The following is an 8,369-nucleotide window of genomic DNA, read 5'->3' as shown; positions in this document are numbered from 1 at the left end:
ATTGGGTGATATGAGGTTTAGCTGTCCAACCCGAACACGAGAATTGTAGGGTCAGCAAGGTTTGTGGACAAAGACCACCCAGTTTCAGCCCCTAACTCCGCCTTGACAGGCATGCTTCTGGAGCAAACGGCAGTCGGGCTCTTTTGAGCTCTCTTCTAGGCTAGGCCTCATCCTTGGCCTGCTGAGTTCAGTTTTCCCAAAGAATCCTGCGAAGCCAGCTTATCAAGAATCCTGTTACCCTTGGTATATAACCACTCCTCTTCCACCCTTGATTTCAAATCAAGCACCTCTTCCGTTGACCCTTGATACCTAACCAAGTTCCTCTTAGTAATTTTTCATTCTATCTCTCACCCTGGCCCCTGGCAATAAATCTGCACTGGACCTTGTTGTATTCGGAGTTGAATACAAACCCTTTCCCCAGTAGCAATAGTCTTGACCTCTGCTGCGGTGGTCTTGGTTAGAGTCTTATCCACTCCCGCTGTTTGTTTGTTTGTTTTTGTTTTTAAGGCATCTAGTGAATAAGTTCTCTTTAACAGTCTTCAGGGCCTTGAGAGAGGTCCGTAACCTCTTGAACCCTCAATTGCATGATAGGCAAAATGGGATAACAGCAGCCATGACACAGGTTAAGCTTGGCAGTGTTCGCTTTACATTGGTAAAGCTTTATAATGTGAACTTTACATTGTCTTCACGCGTTATTTTACCTGAATTCTCATACTTAATAATGCATTTGGTCCATTGAATCCCCAGTGAAATACAAGAGATGGATTTAAAGAACTTAAGTGAAATGGCACACATTTCAAAACAACTTCGCGTTTATAGTCCCGTTTGGCCCTCTGAACAGCTCTGAGGCAGAGAGGATAGGCTATATTATCTTCACTTAAAAGATGAGAAATCTCGCAGAGAGAAATTAATCAACTTGTCTTAAGCTCACAGCTGGTCAGTGGGGACACAGGACTAGTGCAGAGATTCTCAAACCTACCTGCACGTTTGAACTGTCTACCTTTTGAATTCCAGGCTACATCCTAGAAAAAAATTAAATCTGAACCTCTGTGGGAGGCACCCAGGTATTAACAATTTTTTAAATTCTCAGCTGTTTCCAATGTGTGGCCAGTTTTAAGATCTAGAAGTTTAAAGTAATGCTTCTCAAACTTCAATGTGCACACACAAATCACCTGGGGATCTTGTTAAGCTGTTATTCCAATTTGGTAGGTCTGGAATAGGGACCAAATTCAGCATCTCTAATAAGCTTGCAGGGAAAGAGGAGGCATTTTTAGGCTGAGAGTAGAAAGACCATTCAGAGCTCTAACTGGGACCCAGGTTACCATGAGGGTACATAGTACATACTCCATACATATGTCCTGAATGACTGAATGAATGAACCAGTCCAACAGGTTCTCCTGGAAATTTGACCTATAAAAATGAAATTAATTAGAGAGTTACTTGTGAGAACTAAAGCAGAAAGAAAGCATAGAGAGAAACTATGAGACAGAGTTAGAGGTTTGAGGAACATGTAGACTGAAGCAATGAAGAAAGAAATCACAAATAATACAACCTCAACAACAGATTCATAGAGGGTAAGGACCAGCAAAGATAATGGAGGAACCAAGTAAACACACAGAGAGAGGCAGACACAGTGAGTAATATAGAGATCTCCTGTCCCTGGTCCCTCAAGATGTCCTAGTACCGGATAGCTTGTAGGTTCTAGTTTTTACAATAAAACCCCTTTCTATTTAAACTGGCCTGAGTGCATTTCTAAAGCCTAACTAAAAAACGGCCTTCCACTTTGTCTTATTTAGTACAATAACTCTGCAAGCTATCAGTTATTTCAATTTTACAAATGCAGAAATTCAGCTCTTAAGATCTGAGTTTGACCCCAGATAAGTACCCCAACTGTAGCTGTAAGGGTAAGTGCTGGCTGTGTTTCATTATTTCCTTGGCTCCTATCAAAATGTTTGAAACACAGTAAGGACTCAGTTAAAATTTGTTAAATGAATGAATAAAGAATATCTGTTATGATCAATTTGTCAAATGAATCGTACATCTAAAAGTAGCAGATAAAATGGGAGAGGATTGCTGTAGGAGAAATTTAGGAAATTATAAAGCACCAATATTCATTTTTTAAAATTATCCAAGAAATGTCTTCATAACCTTAAAAAATCGGTGGTGGTGGGGTGAGAAATGCAGATCTTTGTAAGGATTGACATTATCCTGCATTATTTACAATGGTTTAGGGATTGTTTTTTAGCTTATAAAATAAACAGGGAGTTCATTTAAACTTAATTTAGAGAGAAGCTAGAAATAACCACTGATATACTTTTGTTGAAAAGATATCAAATCACATACGCCCTTTTTTAAAAAATGAAAAATGTGCTTTGTTGTGGTACCTCATATGGTAGAATTCTGAATTAGTCAGGAGAGGCCCAGCTATGCTGAGGGAACAAATTAACCCTGAAATGTTTGTGGTTTGACACATAAAATTTTGTTCTTTCATGCTATGTGTATGACATATATCAAAAAGGGGCCGTTCTCCATGATGTAGTCACCCAGGGGCTAGGGTTGACAGACATGTTGACACCAACATGTGGATTCATAATTACTGGAGCAAGAGCTAAGAATGGGCATCTTGAAGCAGTTCTTAGATACTTCCTGTATTCATTGTCCACAGTATTCACATGGCCTTTTCTAACCCCAAAGGTGATGGGCAGTGTGGAGGAACAGACAACACTGCACATGTTGAAATATCCCAGATTTTGCCCTTGGTCCTCTTCTGTCCTCAGTCACTCAGTCTCCTAAGTGATCTTCTCCAGCATATAGATCTTATTTATATCTCCAGCCTGCAAGTTTCCCCCAATCTCCTCATTCATTTATTCAGTTACCTACTCAGTATCGTCACTCGAATCTTTAGTAGGCATTTCAAGCTAACTTTGTCCACACAGAAACTTTGATTTTTACCTCCAAAGACTGCTCACTCCTCTTCAAGTCCTTCTCATTTCAGTACATGGCAAAAAAAAAAAAATCTATCTATTTGCTCATGTAATCCTTGGTTCTTCACCTTAATTTAACACTTCCCATCAAATTCATCACAAATTTCGGCAGGCTCAGTAATGCAGTGAGTCCTGAGCTTTTACTCAGTTAAATAAAGATTTAATTATAGTCTTCGCTGAAGATGAGCCAAGTGTGAAAATGCTTGATCTACTCAGAGTGTGGGATCTGCGAGGAGAGAGTGTGGGTTGGCATCAGTTCCCTGGGCATTTACATACTTTCAACAGTAGCAGTAAGGGTGAAATTAATTACATTGTGACCAACTCCTGGCCTGTTGGTCAATCAGAGTAAGTGAAATTTCTATTCTTCTTTATAATTTGTTTATCCTCACCAGAGGATATGTTTATTGATTTTTAGAGAGAGAGGAAGGGAGGGAGAAAGAAAAATATCGCTGTGAATCAGAAACATTCATTGGTTGCCTCCCACACGTGCCCCTACCGGGAACTGAACCGGCGACATTCTGGTGCACAGGATGACACGCCGAGCAACTGAGCCACCTGGTCAAGACTATATTTTCTTTAACTGAAGGTTTTCTTCTTATTCTGATAGTAAGACTAAAAGATATAAAGGCTTAAATCTCCAGGACTTCAAAGATCTTTAAAGATACACATCTTTGAAATTTGTGTAGACTTCTTTTGTGAACTAGTCCACGGTCATTTTGTATAAATGTTCCGTATGTGCTTGGGAAGAATGTGACTCACTCATTATTGGGTGCAGAGTGTATATATGTCTGAATCATGCTTATTTATTGTGGAGTGTAAATCTTCATAAATAAATAAGCTAAAAGGAAAATTTCTGTGGTCTCTATCACCATATCATGCCTTGAGTCCACTACCCCTTCTGTGACCTTCCCACATCCTACACTGTGCCTCCCTCGCCTCTTCTCTGCATGACTCTGACAGCCTGTTAACACAGCTCCACTGCCCTGACATGCGTACCCTATTAACCAGCGATTTTCAACGGGTGTGCTGCCAGAATTTTTAAAACACGCACTACCTGACTATTTATTTAGTCAGGGGCACTGACCTCTTTTTCCCTTAGACTGTCAAATTAAAAAATGACAACAGCCAACACAATAATAGCCATCTTATGTGAACAAATCAAAATTATACCTATTCTTTTGTCAGATGAGCAAAATATAAAAAAAAATTTTTGGTGTGCCACAGAATTTTAATAATTAGTTTATGTGTGCCGTCCAATGAAAAAGGTTGAAAATTGCTGCTATAAATCATCCCTCACTCTGCTGTCAAAGCGATGTCTCTAAAATTGTGTCACTTACTTGCTGGACAATTCTCTAACGGATTCTCATTGCAACTCTTTAACAGCTCCTACAATGCCTAGGTGACCTGACCCCTCTCTAGGTCTCCAGTCACATTTCCCGCTTCACGCCCCTTCACCAAGCTCCAGTCATAATGCTTTTCTCTCTGTTCCTAGGCCTGTCATGCTCATTCCTATCTCAAAGCCTTGAATTTTCTGTTGTTTTAGAGTTCCTTCCCAGCCTCTAGATCTTAACTCAAGTCACCTCCTCAAGAGGCCTGCCCTTAAGCAAAGCAGCCTACACGGTCATGACCATCCTATTTTATAGCAACTAGATTTCAAATTACATCAATTATTTACTGTTTTTACAGGTTCATTACCTGTTTCTCTCTGTAAGAATGTAAGTTCCTTGAGGGTGGGGACTACCTTGTTCTCTTCTATGTCTTCAGTGCCTAGAATAATGCCAGACACATTGTAAGAGCCACTCAGTATTTGTCATTATTAGAAATCATGGTCCTAGATGGCATCTAATGATATGCTAATGTTCCCCTGACATGTGATTAAGTGGGGAGTAAAAAGGCAGCATAGAGAACTATTCATTATGAGCCGGATTTTATAAGAAAAAACTTATACATTAAAAAAAGGAAGGAAGAAACATGTCATCAAGAGTTTCTCTACATAATACTTCCAGTGTTAAAAATGCTTGTGCTATTTTATCACCAAAGGATTTTTTCCATTGATATATGCATATAATGAAGCAAGACATCTTTCACAAAGAAAATTATCCAGAGGGTGGATGGGGGAGAAGGCACATATTGTTCCGTGTATGTGGCCACTCATACCTACTAAGCAATCCAACTTATTATTTAATAGAGTACAAATCTGAATACTCAAAAAACCTTAGTTGATGGGTACGTGTGTACTTGGTATTTGTTCAGTTTACTTCTGATTATGTCACTTTATGATTCTGAGATAAAGTTATTTAATACTCACAAGAATAAAGACAAAAATGTTTAAGTTTAAGATAAAAAATGTACAGACAAAACTGACATCACACATCAGTGCAGACAGAGAGTCTTTGGGACCCACTCAGAACTGTGGTTTTGCAATTACCCAAGTTATTTCTAGCACCACTACTTCGCTTTTTCCTTCTATTGCTTTTTAGTTGGAAATTGTAGTGGTTTATGCAAATTTAATAAAAGAGAGAGTCTTGGACTTTTCCTGGCAGGGATTTTCCTGCACCACCCACTGTCATAATTGATTACATGCTGTACCCTGACGGGAGCACAGAATTTCTCAGTCAACAGAAAATCACAAATACGTGGTAAACCATCTGCTTTATCCAGCAACTGAAAAATAATAATGTGACCAATGATCCAAGAGGGAAGAGGCTGCCAGGCCAACTGTGCCCAGTCTTCCATCAGCTTGATGTCTGAAGGTGGAGGGAGATTTGTTTTGGCAGCTGCCCTGCCAACATCTGACATCTGTCACCCATAGTTCCCCATTATTGCTGGTTCCAAAAAATCATATCTGCCAGTCAGACAGCTTTTCGGCTGATGGGCAGTCGAAGGATGCCTTCTAGGCCTGACGTGCTTCTGGGGAACTCCCCTTTACTTGAATACATGCAGCCACTAATCCCTTTTCATGCCTTGCCTTTTAGCCTGTCACTTAGGGGGAAAAAGATTTCTCCCAAAGCCCAAGTTCATTGATCTTTGGAAGAATGGCCAAAGCACTACGGGGATACAAGGAAAGTTGTAAATGCATATGGTTTCACTCCTATTTGATCAACACTAGTCCCCTCCTTCAGGAGCCACAGAAAAACTGTGGCTATCCCCCTCCATCTGCATAGATAGCATTTGCAAATATAACTCCTTTAAAAATAATTAACACAGTATTTGATGTGTTTGCACATATTGTTGTTGAAGCTCCTTCTGTATTAGGTACTTTACATAGACTACCTCATTTAATGAATGCTCTTAGTAATCTAGTGAGGTTTCATATTTTATAAAAGAACAAGCAGAGGCTCAGAGCTCTTACAGCCAGTAAGTAGTAAGGCTCTGGGATGTAAACCCCGACCTTCTTGCTTAAGTGAAACTCTTTCCACCACAGCATCCTGGCCCTCCCTGTCATAGTATTTATGACCATTTGTATGTACTATATAAATATATGACAGGGTCAGCAATACTCCAGGTAGACAGTAAGCATCACGGGGTATTACTTGGGAAGGTCGAGGCTCTTGCTTTTGCCACAGTTCTGACAGAAGAAAAACAAAAGACCTGTATCATCCTGAAACCCTCATCCCTGGGCCCTAGTTCCTGAAAAGATATGAAAGGGTATACAGGAAGTAAGGTGATAGGAAGTGTCCTATCAAAGCAAATCTTTCCTAGTCCCTTCTTTTTGATTTTTTACAGAGACATAATGGAAAATATAAGTGATATAAGTGATTGCTTTTAAAGCATTTGAGGCATGAAGACTCTCCAGGTGAGTATTGACCAAGATGTCAGAGGCTCATTGAGCTGAGCCAGGAATGGAAACCTGCAGAAGCTAAGAGTTCTCTCACCACTTCAATGCCTCCAGGGCTGGCGAGACTAAATGAGGAAGGGCACAGGGCACAGCCCTTACAGGGCCTCAAGGTATTGTATCTGCCAGAGAATAATTTTTTTTTGAAATAGTAATCAGTGTTTTTCCCCTAGCCTTTTTTTTGGGGGGGGGGTCTCTGTATCTTGTGTCTCCTTTTTCGGGAAGGGAAGGTGACAGAAGAGCCAAGGAAAAGAATCTCTCTCCCTGGAAGATAATGAAAAGAATCTTGATGTAAGCAAAGGCTTGGGAGAATGTGATGAGAAGAGCAAGGCTTCCCTGCCCCCTGGGGTAGAAAGATGCTCTGGCCTGAGTGGGGGAGGGGGTATTAAGAATAGATACCAGCATAGATGTTGGTGGGCTCCCTGAGCAATAGGAACGAACTAGAAATGTGATTTTTTTTAAATGGCATCCGTTGGAGTTTGAGAGGAAATCAGGGCCCATGCCCCTCTCCCACGTGGAGTTCCCTTGGAGGTGGCGAGGTCCCAGAGGAAAAGTGGGCACGCAGCATACAAGACAGGGCTTTAGACAACCTCTTGGCTCCATGCCTGGGCATGATGTAGGAGCAGCACAATAGGTCTTTTATATCCAAGAGTAAAAAACATCCAAAAGCCACAGTTACAATGTTTGTGATTTTCTTTAACATATTTCGGACCATACAGCCTCTGTGGGTGATTTAGGTAAGCTATACCCCAGATGCAACAAGCATTGCCTTAGTCAGCTGGAGCTGCTAAAACAAAATACCACGGCCTGGGCGGCTTAAACAACAGGCATTTCTCACAGTTCTGGAGGCCAGAAGTTGGGGTCAGGTTGCCAGCATGGTCACGTTCTGGAGAGAGCCCTCTTCCAGGCTGCAGAAAGAACAAGCTAGCTCTCTGGCTTCTTATAAGGGCACTAATCCCATTCATAATGGCCTTATCCTCATGACCTAGTCGCCCCTCAAGGCCCCCTCTCCAAATGCTGTCGCATCCAGATTAGGCTTCAACATAGGAATTTGGGGGGCCACAGACAATCCATGACATAGTCTAATCAAGATTGTACGATCTAGGGATGGCCCGTCTGTGCCCTGAATCAGGAAAACCACAGTCCACGAGAACTTCTACATCTTGCTTGATAATGCACACTTTGCTAATTAATTAATTAATTAGTGTCCTGAATTTGAGAAATGAGATTTTACTGGTGAAAATAGCAGCCTGTTTACTATCACGATGCAAGTTAGAAATGGGCCTCACTGAAATCAAGGCAGGTGTATTGGCCTGTGTAGACCTCGTAGAGACACTCCTTACCCCGAGTAATCAGGGTGAAGCGTCTAGGGAGACCGGCCTGCTGCCTCAGGGCCTCGCTGAGTCTGTCTCTCTAACAGCCTTTCCTCCAGCCACACAATCAGGAGGCCTTGTGCTTGCTTGTTGCTGACTCCAAAGCTAAGAGAATCCTACCTTTAAAATGTTTGCCTGGAGGAGCAATTCTTTCATGCAAGGTGGTGGTCGAGACAG

Source organism: Desmodus rotundus, chromosome 3 (assembly GCF_022682495.2).
Source record: "Desmodus rotundus isolate HL8 chromosome 3, HLdesRot8A.1, whole genome shotgun sequence".
NCBI lineage: Eukaryota > Metazoa > Chordata > Mammalia > Chiroptera > Phyllostomidae > Desmodus > Desmodus rotundus.
The sequence above is the reverse complement of the archived record's forward strand: the minus strand, read 5'-3'. Positions refer to the sequence as shown.